Source organism: Typopeltis vanoorti, chromosome 9 (genome assembly GCF_054136105.1).
Source record: "Typopeltis vanoorti isolate ZY-2024b chromosome 9, IOZ_Tvanoo_1.0, whole genome shotgun sequence".
In the NCBI taxonomy this organism is placed as follows: domain Eukaryota; kingdom Metazoa; phylum Arthropoda; class Arachnida; order Uropygi; family Thelyphonidae; genus Typopeltis; species Typopeltis vanoorti.
In genome coordinates, this window is record NC_143557.1 from 11,412,338 (window position 1) to 11,429,078 (window position 16,741).

The 16,741-nt window shown below is 36.2% G+C and overlaps 1 protein-coding gene across 1 annotated transcript in view; it reads left to right on the forward strand.

Moving 5' to 3' along the window:
• The window catches only part of LOC150102884 (HUWE1-associated protein modifying stress responses), an 85,204-nt gene that overhangs the window by 38,117 nt on the left and 30,346 nt on the right, over positions 1–16,741 (forward strand). The window lies entirely within an intron of this gene.

Below are 16,741 nucleotides of genomic sequence, written 5' to 3' on the forward strand. Positions count from 1 at the left end.
AAAAATAAATAAATAAATAAAATCCTTGAATGGGGAGGAGTAGTTTATTTATTTATTTTTCTTGCAGTTATATACATACACACAGGTGCACATTACTAATGCTTAAAAGCAGGAACATTGAAATACATGAATGATGTGTGCACCTTAAATATAGGTGATATACAAAGTGTGATCCACAAGTCATAGGTGTTTGTGGCAGTAAAATGGAATGAACTAATCCTCCTAATCTTTGGACCTTGGACAAATACACTGGTATCCAAAATCTAAGGATGAACACTATTTCTGAAGATTATGACAAATCAGCTTGTGGCAATTTGTATAATTGATGATTTCGAGTAGAAAGCTAGTACGCATGGAAATATTTGAATTGCATGCAAAAGGGGTCACATAGTAGCACTCAACAGGATAAAAGACAAAAGGCTGCGCTTAGCAAATTTTGTTTGAAGGAAGCTGTTTTCGTACAGGAATAAAGTTGCAAACTTGGATGTCTTGTCTCTTGAACATCTCAAGGACATCATCTAGATGGTTTCACATGGGAAAAAATTATTTGAAAGCTTGAAGGCTGCAGAATTACTGATATTGCCAAAGATTTTTGAAGTTTCGCAAAGTGTTGTATCCATTCTCTGAGCTGCATTTCAAACCAAGGGAATGTGTTCCACACATTTGCTAAGAGGTTACCCTCTTAGCAAATGTGTGGAACATTTGTGGAACATCCTCTACCATGGAGCATGAAGACAGAATTTTGGTTATAACAGCAACATGTAATCGACACACCACAGTAGGTAGTCCACTTGCAAGTTGGCTCCATTCAGGTACAGGTACGCAGATATCTTGACAAATTGTGACAACTAGACCTATATGTCTGAAGGCTTGCTGTCTGCATCCCTTTATCTGCATTCATCATAAAGCACCTTTTCAGTCGTGTTATATCCATAAGAATTGGACAAGACACCAATAGGTTAATGTACCCTTTACAGATAAGTCATTCAGTCTTTCCTCTGATTCTAGATGACACTTGATCTGATGTGAAAGTGGTACTGCTTACCATTGCGAGAATGTTCTTGAAAGAGATAAATATGGCAGTTCTGGAGTCATTGTGTAGGGAGTCATTATGCTTAATGGATGTCCCAAACTACAAATGCTGAAAAAAGGGACCATGACTAGTGAACGATATTGCAATGGAGTCCTTCAATGTCATGTTCAATTGCTCTAGTGCTGTAGGCAAAGACTTCATTTTTATGGATAACATTGCCATACCACATCATACACGAGCAGTGGATATGCTTCTGGACACTGAGGATATTGAGTTTCTCTCAATCTCTGATCTCAACCTCATAAAATACATTTGGGGTACAATTGGGAGATGCATTGCTACTCAAAATTCCTCTCCAGGAAACAAACAAGAGGCCTTATCCTTGCTCTGAAGGAGGAGTGGAATGTGTCTGCATTGTTTTCTGTAAAGCACTGTGCATTAATTCCTTAACTACATCCTTAGTAAATTTATAACACATTTTTTTTTTGCATAATATAATTTACGAGTATTAGTATACTGGTAATAAATTGATCACATTTGGCCGTAGTCGTGAAATATTTTTCATATCTTAAATATATAGTTTGTGTAAAATCATATCTGCACAATATTGGTTAGCATAAAAATTCATATCATGCCTTTTATGTGCTGAATAGGCAAGGTGGAATGAGGCAGGAACTTCAACATTAAATGTTGCTGAATGTATTGTTTTGTTGTGTTGGTGTCTGTGTTGCACAGTTTCTGAGATCTGATATTGTCAGATCTTAAGGCATTTCTGACTACATCATTCTTTCTACCTATATGTTGGTTGTCCTTATGATCCTTTTTTTTCCCTACCATCATAATATCAAACATTTGTTTTGATAACCTTTCTTTTCCTATTCTGTAAATTTAAGTGAGCATATCACTTCAGATAGCTTTTCTCACAAATTCCTAAGTTTCTAACAATGTCAAGTTTTTACCTAATATCTTTACATTTAATATGATTGTGTCATTAATGCTATCTGTTCATTCCCATAATTTTTTTCAGAATTCTCATTTCTGGTCTAGGCTTTCGACTTATTTCTAACTGAACTTGCAGATTCATTCATTTAAATTGGTTTGAACACAGTTTTGTATACAGTTATTTTAACTAAGTTTTGACTCATTTCTCTATTATTCCATATAAATTTATTTGTCTAATCTCCCACTATATCAGCTTTGATCATTTGTTAGTTTCTATATTTGCCATCTTCACTAAAATCGGTGCATGCCTAAAAGCTGAAATATTTTGCTTGTTCTATGGGTTCTTCATTCAGGATACCTTAAATTTTCCATATTTCTGTTTGTTTTCCTAGTTTTTGTCTATTGCTGATTTTCATTTGAAATTCAGTCCATTACAAGTCATGAAACTTATCTCTCTCTCGAATCTCTTCATGTCTCAGGACTCGTGACCTCCCTGTTGATGCTTCACCATTTCTTTCTCTCTTATGTTTCTCTTATTGCTTGTTCTAGTTTAAGTCCACTGATTCCTGATATTTGGTCAGTCCACCTGTTGGGGAGTTTTCCTCTTTTTCTTTTCCCACACGGTTTACCCTGGTTGATTACTTTTTCCAGGCAGTTGCCTTCCCTTCTACATATGTGTTCAAAATATTGCAGTATTCTCTTTTCAGTTATGTTTATCAGTCTTGTGTGGATATTCAGTTCTTCTAGAGCTTTTGTTTGTTCGCTTTTCTGTCCAAGACACTATTAACAATATTCTGCAGCACCAGAGTTCGAATGCCTCAATTCTTCTTCTGTCATCTTTTGTCATTGTCCAAGATTCAGAAGTATAGATTGAATAAACTAAGGCTTCCACAATCTTAATTTTCGTCTTTTTGGAGATGTGCCTGTCTTTCCAGATCTTGGTTAAATCAGTCATTGCTTTTTAGCAAGTGCTATTCTTCTTCTTATCTCTTTTTTACATCCATCTTTTTTTGTTATTATCACTCCAAGGTAGTTGAAATGTTCAACAATTTCAATTCCTTCTATATCTATCTCTTCTGCATTGTTTAAAATCATTATTTTGGTTTTATCTTGATTTATTCGTAAACCGGGGCTTAGGCTTTCCCATTCTACTTGATTTAGGATGGATTTTAATTCCTGTTTGCTTGTTGCTATTATCTGCATATCGTAGGTTAGTGATTGTTCGGCCACCTAATTTAATGCCTCCATTCCACTTTTCTAGAGATCTTTTTATTATAGTTTTGCTGTAAAGGCTGAATAGTAATGGTGGGAGTATGAATCCTTGTCTTGATCCTTTTTCAAATTGGAGTGCAGGGGACAGTGAGTTTTCAGTTCTTACTGTTGCTTGATTTTGTTGATATAAGTTCTTTGTGATGATTATTAGATGATTTGGTATTCCTGATTCTTGCATGATATCCCATAAGATATCCCACCTCATGTAGTCAAAGGTCTTGGAGTAATCTATAAAGCATAGATAAAGGCTTAAGTTGGATTCCCTTGCTTTTTCAATTATTTGTCTGATGTTAGATATATGATCTCTAGTCCCTCGACCTTTTCTGAATCCTGCTTGTTCTTCTGAGATCTGATGGTCTATAAAACTTTGTAATTTCTCCTTAATAATGTGTAGTAAGATGAGGGCAATGGTGCAGTAGTTTTCACAGTTGTTGTGATTGCCTTTTTTGTAGATTGGGATAATGGTGGAATTGGTCCAGTCTTCCAGATTTTGTTGCATAAATCATGTATCCAGTTGACTGCATTCTCTCCAAGGTTTTTCAACATTTCAGCTGGTATTGAATCAGCTCCTTGGGCTTTGTTTTTCTTTAATTTTTTGATTGCTTGTTCTACTTCACTTTTGAGGATCTCCAGTTCTGTTTCCATGTTTTCCTTAGCTCCTTAGTCTTCTTTGAATAGCTGGGTCAGAAGCTCGGCACAATACTCTTTCCATCTTCTGGCTGTGTCATTTAAGATGTTGCCATTTTCCTCTGCAATTATATTAAGTTTTGGTTTGAATTTTTTGGTTAGAGTCTTAACCTTCTTGAATAAATTTGTTGTTTCGTTAGAGTTGGAGTGTCTTTCTATTTCTTTACAGATGTTTTGGATATAACTATTTTTATCTTTTTGACAAAATTTCTTAATAGCTTTATTCAGGTTCAGGTAATTTGGGTTTTGCCAATCTGTTATTTTAATTTGTTTCCTTTTTTCAATTAGTTCTAGGGTTTCTTTTGTAATCCATGGACTACCATTCTTCTTTTTTATTGGGATGTTTTTGGCTGCAGATTTTGCAATGGTTTGTTTTAGGTGTGTGTGTCCAGTATGATTCAGTGCTTTGTTTCTGAGGTGTCCTTTTTTGTTTCTTGAGCTCTGATTCAATGTCCATTGTAAATTTGTTGTTCATTTGTGAAAAGTCATATCTTTTGTTGCTGTTATTCTTGTTTGCTTTCAGATGGATCTTTAAATTAGATATTAATAATAGATGGTCTGATCCACAATCTGTACCTAGCAATGTTTTGGTGTTATTGATTAGTGTCTTCCATCTTCTGTCAATTAAAATGTAGTCACATTGATTCTTACATAGATTCCCAGGTGCTACCCATGTGTATAGTCTCCTCTTGTGCTGTTTGTACATAGTGTTAGTGATTGCTAATTCCCTTTCAATGCAGAACTCCAATAGTTTTTCACCTCGTTCATTTCGAATTCCCAGTCCGTATTTTCCAGTGATTCCATATAAGTGATCATCATGTGCATTGAAGTCTCCTAGAACTATTCAAATGTCCTTTCTTGGTATTATATCCATAGTTTCATTTAGGTCTTTGTAGAATTCCTCACTTACTTCATCTCTGCATTTGATGTGGGTGCATAAACTTGTATCTGCGTTGTTGGAATTGGGTTGGTGTTTAATCTTACTGTTATGATTGTGTCACTTACTGCGTTGTATCCTTTTACTGCTTTACTTATGTTTTTATTAACAATGATGGCAACTCCCTTTTCACTGTTATGGTCTGGTTACTTAATCTAATTCTTTTTTACTATTTGCCCACATTGATAATATTTTTTTCTTCAACCTGGATCGATCCATTGCTGGGCAAAGGTCTTCCCCAATTTTCTCCATTCCAATCTATTTTCTTCTTTTTTTTTTTTTTTCTTTTCCCTCATCCATTTCATTTCAGTAATCCTAATGATTTCATCTTACCATCTCTTCCTCCAGCATTCATAAATCTCCATTCTGTCAATAATTTAAGCCATTTTGTTTTGTTATATCTTGCAATGTGCCTAACCCATCTCCATTTTAAATGTGTTATGTAACTATAACACCTGCTTTCAATCTTATCAAATGGAAGAGTATCCTGTATTTGTGTCACAACAAGCATATTCCCTTCCACTCTTCACTAAGTGACTTTCAATTTGTGAACCATATTTTGAATATAATTCCAGGTTTCGCTTCCATATGTAAGATACACATTATCTTCTATATTCTTATCAAACTCTTCCCATGACTTATTTGGATCTTTTACATAGTTTCCTGACATTTTCCTTTGTATCTCTCAAGAATGTGTTGATTTGCATGGTGCGAACTTTTGATTCTCTGCACTCTTTATCTTCTTGAGTGCCTGATGAACTTCTGATGTTTTGTTCTTGCAACTTTAATCTCCTTCAGAATCAGCCAATCTTTCATGTTTTTCTAGTCTCCAGCATCTGGCTTTTGCTTTCAAACTAATTTTTTGTTAATTATTTGTGCATTTGACTCCACAGTTGAAAGAATAAAAGTTGGGTACTTCTTAAAGTTGCGCAACTTTCATTCTTTTTAAAAATTGATAACACGTTTTGCTTTTCAGTATAATATTAATATTTATCCTGCTATTTTTATATTTTATTAAAAATAATATAGTCAATAAGACTGTCTTGCATCTCTTCACCATGTATATTTGTCTCTCTTTATGTTGGAAAATGGTATTAGTAATGATTAAACCATGTCTCAAAGAAATCCAACAGGTACCGTACTTTTTTTATTTATCAGCTACACACGAGCAGTCTCAACACCTATGACACAACGCTGCTGTGTGTGGGCATGTGATTAGAAGGGTGAAAGGAATTTGATGTGTTTCTTGAAGACCTGAGAGTTGTAATCATTAAGGAAAGTAGCATGGGGAAGACTCTTCCAAAGAGCAGAGGATGAGAAGTTAGTTCAATGAGTTTGAACTGTACACCCTCTGCCCAAAAAGAAATCGAACTTTTCGAAAATAGAAGAAACTAGTGGCGACACCTGTTGTATCTTTTTGTTGTCGAAAGCGACAACCTTCATTAGTGTTGTCAACTGTTTATGACATTTGTTTCATTAGTAGCCGAGTTATAGTGCCAAGAGGGACAGTGTTTTGACGAACGGTCAGAAAATGAGTTTCACACAGAGAGCTGCGATTGACTTTTCTGTTAAACTTGGTAAAAGTTTTACCGAAACACATTAAATGCTTCAAAAAGCATACGGTGATGAATGCTTATCCAGTACTCAAGTTTACGAGTGGTTTAAGCGATTTCAAAATGGTCACGAGACGCTTGAAGATGACAAAAAGCTGGGCCGTCCAAAAACTGGCCTGAGCGAAGTCAGCATCCAAAAAGTGTATGATTTCATCAAAGAAAACCCGAAATCGTCTCTACGATTGCTTGAAGATGAATTTGTGATTCTAAAATCAACTGTGCACAACATTTTGACCGAGAGTTTGGGCATTCGTAAATTGAATTCGCGATTTGTTCCTCACAAGTTGACCGACGACTAAAAAATGTATCGAATTGAACACTGCAAGGATCTCATTAAAACCGCTCATAAGGACTCGAACTTCCTTGAAATGATCGTTACTGGTGACGAAACTTGGTGTTTTGAATATGAGCCTGAAGCAAAGCGCCAGAGTGCTGAGTGGAGATCACCAGAAGAGGGGCATCCGAAAAAAAAGTCGCTTGGAGAAGTTAGAAGTAAAGACATTGTCTTTATTTTTCAAGCATTCTGATTTGTTTCTACAATTCCAAGGGCATTATCCACAAGGAATTCATTCCGTCTGGCCAAACGGTCAGTGGTGAGTTTTATCTCGAAGTTTTGAAGTGATTGATAGTGAGAATTCGTCACGTATGGCATGAATATAGTGATGCAGGCAGCTGGTCACTTTTGCACGATAATGCACCATCTCATCATTTGAACATTGTGAGGCAGTTTTTGAGCAAAAACCCAGTTTCTGTGTTCGATTACTCGCCATATTCACCTAATTTAGCACCCTGTGACTTCTTTCTCTTTCTCCCAACTTCATTTGCTGATGAAAGGAAAGCGATGTGACACCATTGTAAACATACAAGCGGCAGTAACCACGACCCTCCACAGTATCCCAGAAAATGATATAAAAAAATTCATTTAACGAATTAATTGACCGTGCCAAACACTATCGAAGCTGAGGGAGAGTATATTGATTGAAATAAATGATTTGAATAATTATAATTGGCCTGTGTTTTATTTTCTATCAAAAGTTCGGTTTATTTTTTGGACAGAGGATGTATGTCAGCAGCTGCTCATGTTCATACATGATTAGAGACAAGTGGTCGGATCAGCCAGTTCATTGGAACAGAACCCACGGAAATATCTATAGAAGATCCATAATGCAGTAACAGAGCATCTATGGGAAAGCAGCTGGAGAGAGTCAGTAAAGGAAGGGTTTAATTTGTCTTCTTCTGAATACAACCAAGCATTCTGAGGAAGGACTTAGCTGCACACCAAAAATGCAGTAACAGCATTCTGAGGTTAGGCAGATTTGCACTTTCTAAAGTATCAGGAGTTTAGCAGGAGAGAAGTACTGTATGGGAGGGGGACGGGAAAGCTGAAGAGACTGTGAACCTCGTGCCAGGATAGTCAGATATGAGAGAGTTAAACCAAGATGAGAAAAGTGATGAGTGAAATGAGACAGAATTGTTTTCCATTAAAATTCATGAGGTTATCCTCATTGTACTAGAGAATAAATGACAAGTCAATTAATGTTTAAGGTATTGGTTAAAGAAGATCTTGAAGTGTGAATTCTCTGAGCACCAAGGATTTGAGAATGAAAATAAGGAATGGAGAGGACAGTCATTCAGCAAACTTATGACAACTTGTGGAATAGTGGGAGTAGAGTGTATTGGTCATTTATATAGGGGTTAGAGGATAAAACTGATGCCGTATCTTTGGGAAATGTTGCCATCAAGATCTGAGAGCGGGGTGGAAACATTGAAACCTTGGTGAGGGACCAGAAGGCTTAACTGCCATCTAGACAGGAGACAGGGTTACTACATTTGGCCCTAACAAAGTCAACTTTGGGCTTCTTTTTTAAAAAACAAACAAACAGTGAAATGCTGGGCGTTTTGACTGTCACTGTTGGGCATATGCTGTTTTTTGATTTGGCCTGCTTTAGCACAATTGTTAAAAAAAGAAAAAAAGGGGGTTGTAAGTTTTTAATAGGGAGAATAAAAGTACTCATCCTAGTAAGTATGTGAGGATTCGAAGAGCAGAAGTAGTAATTAAACTATGAAAACAAGGCATAGAAGTCCTGAAAGCATCTCAATTGGCATCTTCATAGTGTTACAGGATAAAAGGCTGAGAATGATTGGGAGGATGGTAATTTGTAGAAAAGGAGATGCGTACAAGGTTACAATCAGACTTGCAAAGAAGAGAGCTACCATACTGTTAAAGGCTTAATGGAGTGAAACAGCATTGACAAAGGATTAAAAATAGTATTTAATTCTTGCAATATTTCATCTCAGTCACTGGGACATCAGGTAGTACAATAGGAGACTTGTAACACACACACAAAATCAGCCTAATTTTAATAAATACGGTTGCATAGAACTTCTCAAAATATGGGAAACACTAGCACTTCAAGATCCCATTTTACATTCTAGGTTGCACAGAGAGCACCCCCACCTAGTTAGGACTAGTCTTTCATCCGTGTGTGTGTGTGTGTTACAAGTCTCATATTGAAAGAATTAAATACTATTTAACATTAGTTTCTCCCAGCTTAAGTCTTAATAAACACACTGAGAGGTGACATTGTGGCATATTGGGAGGATGAGCTTGTTAAGAAAAAGCCCAGGGTGTTGCGAGAATGATGTGGATTATGGAATTCTGTTGGGTTGGTGAATAATTTGTATTAAATCATTACTGATAACAAAGAGTTTGGTTTCTTTTCCAGCTTGTAAAGTTCAAGAAGGGAAGCCAGTCTTACTTATCATTTTTATTAGTTTTGCTCTTTTTTCAAATCTTTCAAAAAAATTTATCATCATCATCATCAATTTCCTGCCATGAATTTGAGGGTGTACATATCCTGTACACCCTTTGAGGGTGTACAGGATATGATAGTGCTACATGAAAAATTTACATCATCACTAACTTCCTATCTACAATTTTCCTCCAAATCAGTCTGTTACTTGTCAAGACTCCAACATTATCAGATCTTATATTTCTATCGTCTAAGGCACTTTGTACCGTATCAATCCATCTATATCTTGGTCTTCCTCTGGGTCGTTTTCCTGCCAAACTGGAGGAGAACACTTGTTTTGCTAATCTTTCCTTGCCCATTCTGTTTAAGTGACCATACCACCTGAGATTAGCTCTGCTAACGCATTCTTGGATGCTGAAAATGTCAAGTTCTTTCCTAATATCCTCATTTTTAATATGATATTGCCATTGATGCCATCTGTTCATGCCTCGAATCTTTCTCAGGGCTCTCATATCTGTGGTCTCTAGTCTTTGGTCAAGTGTTTTACTTCTGACCCAGCTCTCAGATCCATAAGTTAAAACTGGTTTGAACACTGTCTTGTATACAGCTAATTTAGTGTTCCGACTAATTTTTCTCTCTTATTCCATATGAATTTATTCAGTTGACTTCCTACCATACCAGCTTTGTTGATTCTGTTGTCTATTTCTATATTTAATTTACCATCTTCACTAAAAATCGTGCTAAGCAGCTGAAATGTTTTACATGTTCCACAGGTTCTCCATTCACAACACAGTTGACATTTTCAATGATTCTGCCTATTTTCATTGTCTTTGTCTTTTTATTGCTGACCTTCATACCATATCTATTACAACAGTTATTCAGTTTAGTCAGAGAATCTTGCACACTTGTAGCAGATTTATTTAGATGTAAAACATAGTCTGCATAAAGCAGAGAGCTGACATCTCCAATTTTGATTGATGTTTAATACCACTTTCCTTCATAATGTGATCCATATAGATAATGAGTAACAGAAGGGATAATGTACATTCTTGTCTCACCCCAGATTTAACATTAAACACGTTAACACAAGAATAATGTTTAATTTGCCAAATATTTCGGTCTGAATATTACAGACCATCTTCAGTGGCTACATAGGAATAGTTTTAAAAAACAAAGTTGAATATAAACAATTGATCATTCATACATAGAACGCAACGCCTGATGTCATATCGCTAAGTATTAGAAGAGTAAACATTTTTTTAAAAAAACATAATTAAAGATATTAATTCAGAAATTCCTATAATGATCTTAAATAACATTATACTGATAAAAAATAAATAAATAAAATAAAATAAAAATTAAAAAATAAAAAATTTAATGTGTTATCCTGATTAAACTTTCCCAAATTTTTATATAGATATACAGTCGTTACGATTCAAGTTAGGGCATTGCTACACTTTCTTTAAATAAACATTCAAATTTGTAGCAACATCTGTGTAGGAGGAGATTCTTGGACCAAAGGATGTTGTGGTTTGTTTCTAATCCATGCTGAGCTAATCCAGATTTCTCATGTTTGTTGTGTTGAATCGATGACTGATGCTCTTGAATTCTTTTTTCTATAGAACGTCCAGTTTGTCCAACGTAAGAAATATTACAATTACAAGGATCTTGATACACACCAGGTAGAGACTAGGTTGAGCGTTTATCTTTAGATGAAGGAAAATGGGTGGATAATTTGTTGATAGGTGTATAAGTGGCTGTCAGATTACATTTCTTTAGAATTCTCGAAATTGGTTCTGAAATCCCAGAAATGCAAGGAATTGGAACTCGACGTATTGAATCTTGGTTGTTCTGTGTTGGTTTGTACGAATCGAAAATATGTTGTGTACTCTTTTCAGAGAAGCCATTTAGTTTCATGTGATGTTTGATAGTCGAAAGTTCCTTCTGTAATAAATGAGAAGTTGAACAGTTAGTTTTGGCTCGTCGGATTAAACATTTTGTGACTCCTGTTTTTTGACAAGGGTGATGAGCAGATTCTTTGAGAATATAATGACCTGTGGAAGTTGCTTTTCTGTAAACTGTTGTTGTAAGAATACCAGAAGGTGAACGGATGAGAAGGATGTCTAAAAAGGATAACTTGTTGTCTTTTTCAATTCCCATAGTAAACTTTATACGAGGATGTAAGGAATTGATACTGCTTAAAAAGGAAAGTAAGGAGTCTGTCGTGAGGCCAAAGATGTCGTCTATATATTTAACTCAAAGGATGGTTGAGGTAATATAGATGAGAACAGGACTTCTTCTAGATGTTCTAAATAAAAGTTTGCAAGAGCAGGAAAAAGTGGACTTCCCATGGCTGTTTCTTCCACTTGGTTGTAAAATTTATTTTGACATAAGAAATATCCAGAGTGCATTACGAAATCAAATAGTTTTATAATATCTTGTTGGAAGATGTCAGCTAGTAATTCCAAAGAGTCTTTGAGAGGTACATTCGTATATAAAGATTCTATATCGAAGCAACCATACTGGATATTTCTTATGTCAAAATAAATTTTACAACCAAGTGGAAGGAACAGCCATGAGAAGTCCACTTTCTCCTGCTCTTACAAACTTTTATTTAGAACATCTAGATGAAGTCCTGTTCTCATCTATATTCCCTCAACCATCCTTTTGGGTTAGATATATAGACGACATCTTTACTATATGGCCTCACGACAGAGACTCCTTACCTTCCTTCTTAAGCAGTATCAATTCCTTACATCGTCGTATAAAGTTTACCATGGAAATTGAAAAAGACAACAAGTTATCCTTTTTAGACATCCTTCTCATCCGTTCACCTTCTGGTATTCTTACAACAACAGTTTACAGAAAACCAACTTTCACAGGTCGTTATATTCTCAAAGAATCTGCTCATCGCCCTTGCCAAAACTAACTGTTCAAATTCTCATTTATTACGGAAGGAACTTTCAACTATCAAACATCACATGAAACTAAATGGCTTCTCCGAAAAGAGTACACATCTTTTCAATTCTTTCAAACCAACACAGAACAACCAAGATTCAATACGTCGAGTTCCAATTCCTTACATTTCTGTGATTTCAGAACCAATTTCGAGAATTCTAAAGAAATATAATCTAACAGGCACTTATACACCTATCAACATATTTTCCACCCATTTTCCTTTTCTCAAATTTTTTCAAACTCTTTCATTTTTCTTCAATAATCTTTGTGTATTTTAGTCTACCGTTCACATCTGGGAGATGCTCAACTTTTATTCGCTTTAAAACTTTCTTACTTATTCTTCTTTCAATATGAAATTCAATTTTATCCTCCTCAAGACTAAATGGTGATCACTTCCAATTTCAAATCCTCTGTATACTCTGGTTCCTGCACCAGGGGGAAAACATCACTATCAACAATAACATAGTCAATAAGACTTTTCTGATTCCTTGCCTCTTCTCTCCATGTGAATTTGTGCACGTTTTTATGTTGAAACATGGTGTTAGTAATAACCAATCCATGTCCTGAGCAGAAATCCAACAGATATTTGCCATTATTATTAGCTTTGCTCTTTTCTCCAAAATTTTCCCAAAATATTTTTATATGTCTGATAATCATTTCCTACTCTGCTATTTAGATCCCCAACAAGGACCAGTTTTTCCTTTTTCATTGTGTCAGGTGCTTTTTCTAAAGCCTCAAAAAATTCCTCCACTTCTACCTTAGTAGAACTTCTGTGGGACCATAGGTACAAATAAGTCTCATTGTCCAGTTTCCCCATTCTCATATTTGCCCACATTACTCTACTTGAGACTGGCTGCCATTCAAGAAGATTAGCCTCGTATTTAGTGTTGAATACTATGGCTACTTCTTTTCCTTGATTGTCATTGCCTGAATATAACATTTTATATTTATTGCTCAGAAAGATCTTGCCAGTTTTTGACTTTTTTGTTTGTCATCCCTATTATGTCGATCTGGTACTTATCTAATTCCTCAGCTAGCTCCATTTCTTTGCCATTGAGGCTTCTTATGTTGATAATACCGATCTTTAACTCTGGTGATGTTGAGTTGGGGTGTGTTTTCAGATTTGTTTCAGTAGCTTACTTTTCGCTGTTCACCTTGGTTCCCTGGCGCAAACAAGGGGGGCTTTGTTTAACCGGGCAATGCCCCAGCCGGCATGAAATTTTGTCATGTTGTACCATCATTTTGTATTTTTTTTATATTATTATATGACACCTCCAGGGAGTCCAAAGACTCATCGAGGGAGGGCACCTACTTCACAACTCTCCAACTCCACTACTCAATCCACCAACTACAATGAACTGCAACTACTTTCATCATCTACAGCCGACCACTGCTAGTATTTTCACAGACAATCACACACATCCATGCTCATGCTGGGATTGGTTTAACCAATAAGAATAGAATTTGGTCAGCTAAATCCCAAATTGCCAACCCATCCTCGTTCGTTCAGTATCCAGGTAGATATACAACAGGGTGCACCACAAGAAGGTGAGGATTGGACATTTGGGCAGAAGCCCTGGTCTGTTCTCCACATTCCTTTACAGGCTGTGTGGAGGTCTCCTCTCAGTTATACAGCTTTGACCCTTAAGCACTCCTCCCCCCCCCCCAAAAAAAAAATCTTAAAATTGTAAAAGTGCACACAAAAACACTTAAAACTAATAAGTGGGGGGGGAGTCCCTCTATAGATGCTGTTGGGCAAGGATACCTAAGAAGTAATTTCCCAAATCTGCTGTTGATTGAAGATAATTTGCAAATATAAGCAGCTTTGTAAATACCTGGAAAAGAGAGGGTGGGGAAGAGTGGATCCCTGGAGAGCCAGCTTCAGAGGCTTGAAAGCTGCACAGAGATTATGTTTCTTTAGAGATTTTGGTAGAAGAGCACAAATACATCAGCTGCCATAACTACGGTCAGTCAGGTCTAGTTGACCATGCCATGGAGACTTTGCACAGATTCAAATTTTGGGGGGGGGGGTTACTATGCTTCACCATAGCAAATGTAAACTTGAAAGACTTCTCTGAGAATTGGCAGCAGATAAGGGAAACTTTAGGCCTCCTGCTCGACATCTAAGGTTAGCCAACAGCATCCATAGAGGTGCCTCCTCTTAGGACTTGAAGCTTTTAGTCTAACTTTTTCCACATTGTTTTGAGTGTTACAATTTTAAGATTGTATTCTTGGTGGCCAAAACAAAATACAGGATTCATTAAACCTAATAATGAATTTAAATTGACACATAAGTCTAAATGTTTGAAATTCTCTACCAGTCAAGAAGTTTGTGTTTACTATTGAATGCTAGCATACCCAACTCAACATCACCAGAGTTAAAGATCGGTACTATCAACATAAGAAGCCTGAATGGCAAAGAAATGGAGCTAGTGTAAGAATTAGATAAGTACCAGATCAACATAATAGGGGTGACTGAAACAAAAAAGACAAAAACTGGTGAGATCTTTTTGAGCAATAAATACAAAATGTTATACTCGGGAAATGACAATCAAGGAAAAGAAGGAGTAGTCATAGTATTCAACACAAAATACGAGGCTAATCTTCTTGAATGGCAGGCAGCAGTCTCAAGTAGAGTGATGTGGACAAATATCAGAATGGGGAATTGGACAATGAGACTTATTTGTGCCTATGGTCTCGCAGAAGGTTCTACTAAGGTAGAAGTGGAGGAATTTTTTGATGCTTTAGAAAAAGCAACTGACACAATGAAAAAGGAAAAGTTGGTCCTTGTTGGGGATCTATATAGCAGAGTAAGAAATGATTGTTAGACATATAAAAATATTTTGGGAAAATTTGGAGAAAAGAGCAAAGCTAATAATAATGGCAAATACCTGTTGGATTTCTGCTCAGGACATGCACTGGTTATTACTAACACCATGTTCCAACATAAAAATGTGCACAAATTCACATGGAGAGAAGAGGCAAGGAATAAGAAAAGTCTCATTGACTAGTGCACGATCACTATTTAGTCTTGAGCAGGATAAAATTGAATTTCATACTGAAAACAAGAACATATAAGAAAGTTTTAAAACAAATAATAGTGGAGCAGCTCTCAGATGTAAACTGCTGACTAAAATACACAAACATTGTTCGAGAAAAAATGAAAGAGCTTGAGAACAGGAACCAAACCTTGGAGATTCAGTGGCAAGCCTTGAAGAAAACCCTGATTGATTCATCCAGAGAGGCATGTTGTGAGGTTGTCTGCAAGGATAGAAAAATCGGAACTCCATGGTGGACACAGGAAGTTAAAGAGGCAGTGAAGGAAAAGTAGCAAGCATATCAAAAGTTCCTGTCATATAAGTCAACTATTGCTCTTAGAGAATGCAGAGACAAACGTAAGAAAGCTAAACAGTGTGTAAAACTAGCTAAACAAAAGTCATGGGAGGACTTTGGCAAGAAGGTGGCAAAATATTCTGGAGGTTGTTGAAGAAGCTTAGGAATGGAGGAAAGAGTGCTGTAAAATGAGTTAGAGATGATGAAGGTGACATGAAAATGGGAGAAAAAGATATCCTTGAAGAATGGAGTAATTACTTTGAAAATTTGCTAAATAAAACGAGCAGTGATAGCACAGTGGTAAAAAAAACACTGACCAGACATACAGTCAGGAAGACATATCCATACTTGAAGTAGAAAAAGCCATTAAAGGCTTGAAACGTGGAAAGGCAGCAGGAGTAGATGATGTTCAACCAGAAATGCTGAAGTATGGTGGTATAAAATTCTTACAGTGGCTGCATTGCATAGTTCAGAAAGCCTGGACAGAGGGACGAATTCCCGATGATTGGAGTAGAGCTCTAATAGTATCCATATATAAAAAGGGAAATAAAACTGAATGTTAGAATTACAGAGGTATTTCCCTACTGAGTGTTCCTGGCAAGATCTATGCAAGTATACTTGAGAAACGGTTGAGAAGAATTGTGGAAGAAAAGTTTGGTGAAGAACAAGCTGGATTCAGGCCAAATAGAGGCTGTCAGGATCAGATCTTCACTTTACGACAAATAGTCGAGAAAGCATGGGAATATAACAGAGATCTGTGTTTAAGTTTTGTCGATTTGGAAAAGGCATATGACAAGGTGCCAAGAGAGAAGCTATTCAATGCGCTACAGTTATATGGTGTCAATGGGGCATTATATCAAGCAATACTTAGTCTTTATTTGAGTTGTAAGTCAGCAGTTAGAATTGAAGGAAGTACAGGAAGATGGTTTAATGATCTGGTGTGAGACAAGGATGTACATTATCCCCTCTGTTATTCATTATCTATATGGATCACATTATGAAGGAAAGTGGTATTAAACATGATATCAGAATTGGAGATGTTAAGCTTTATGCAGACGATGTTATACTTCTAAATAAATCCGCTACAAGTTTGCAAGATTCCCTGACTAAATTGAATAACTGTTGTAATAGATATGGTATGAAGGTCAGCATTAAAAAGACAGAGACAATGAAAATAGGTAGAATTGTTGAAAATGTCAACTGTGTTATTCAT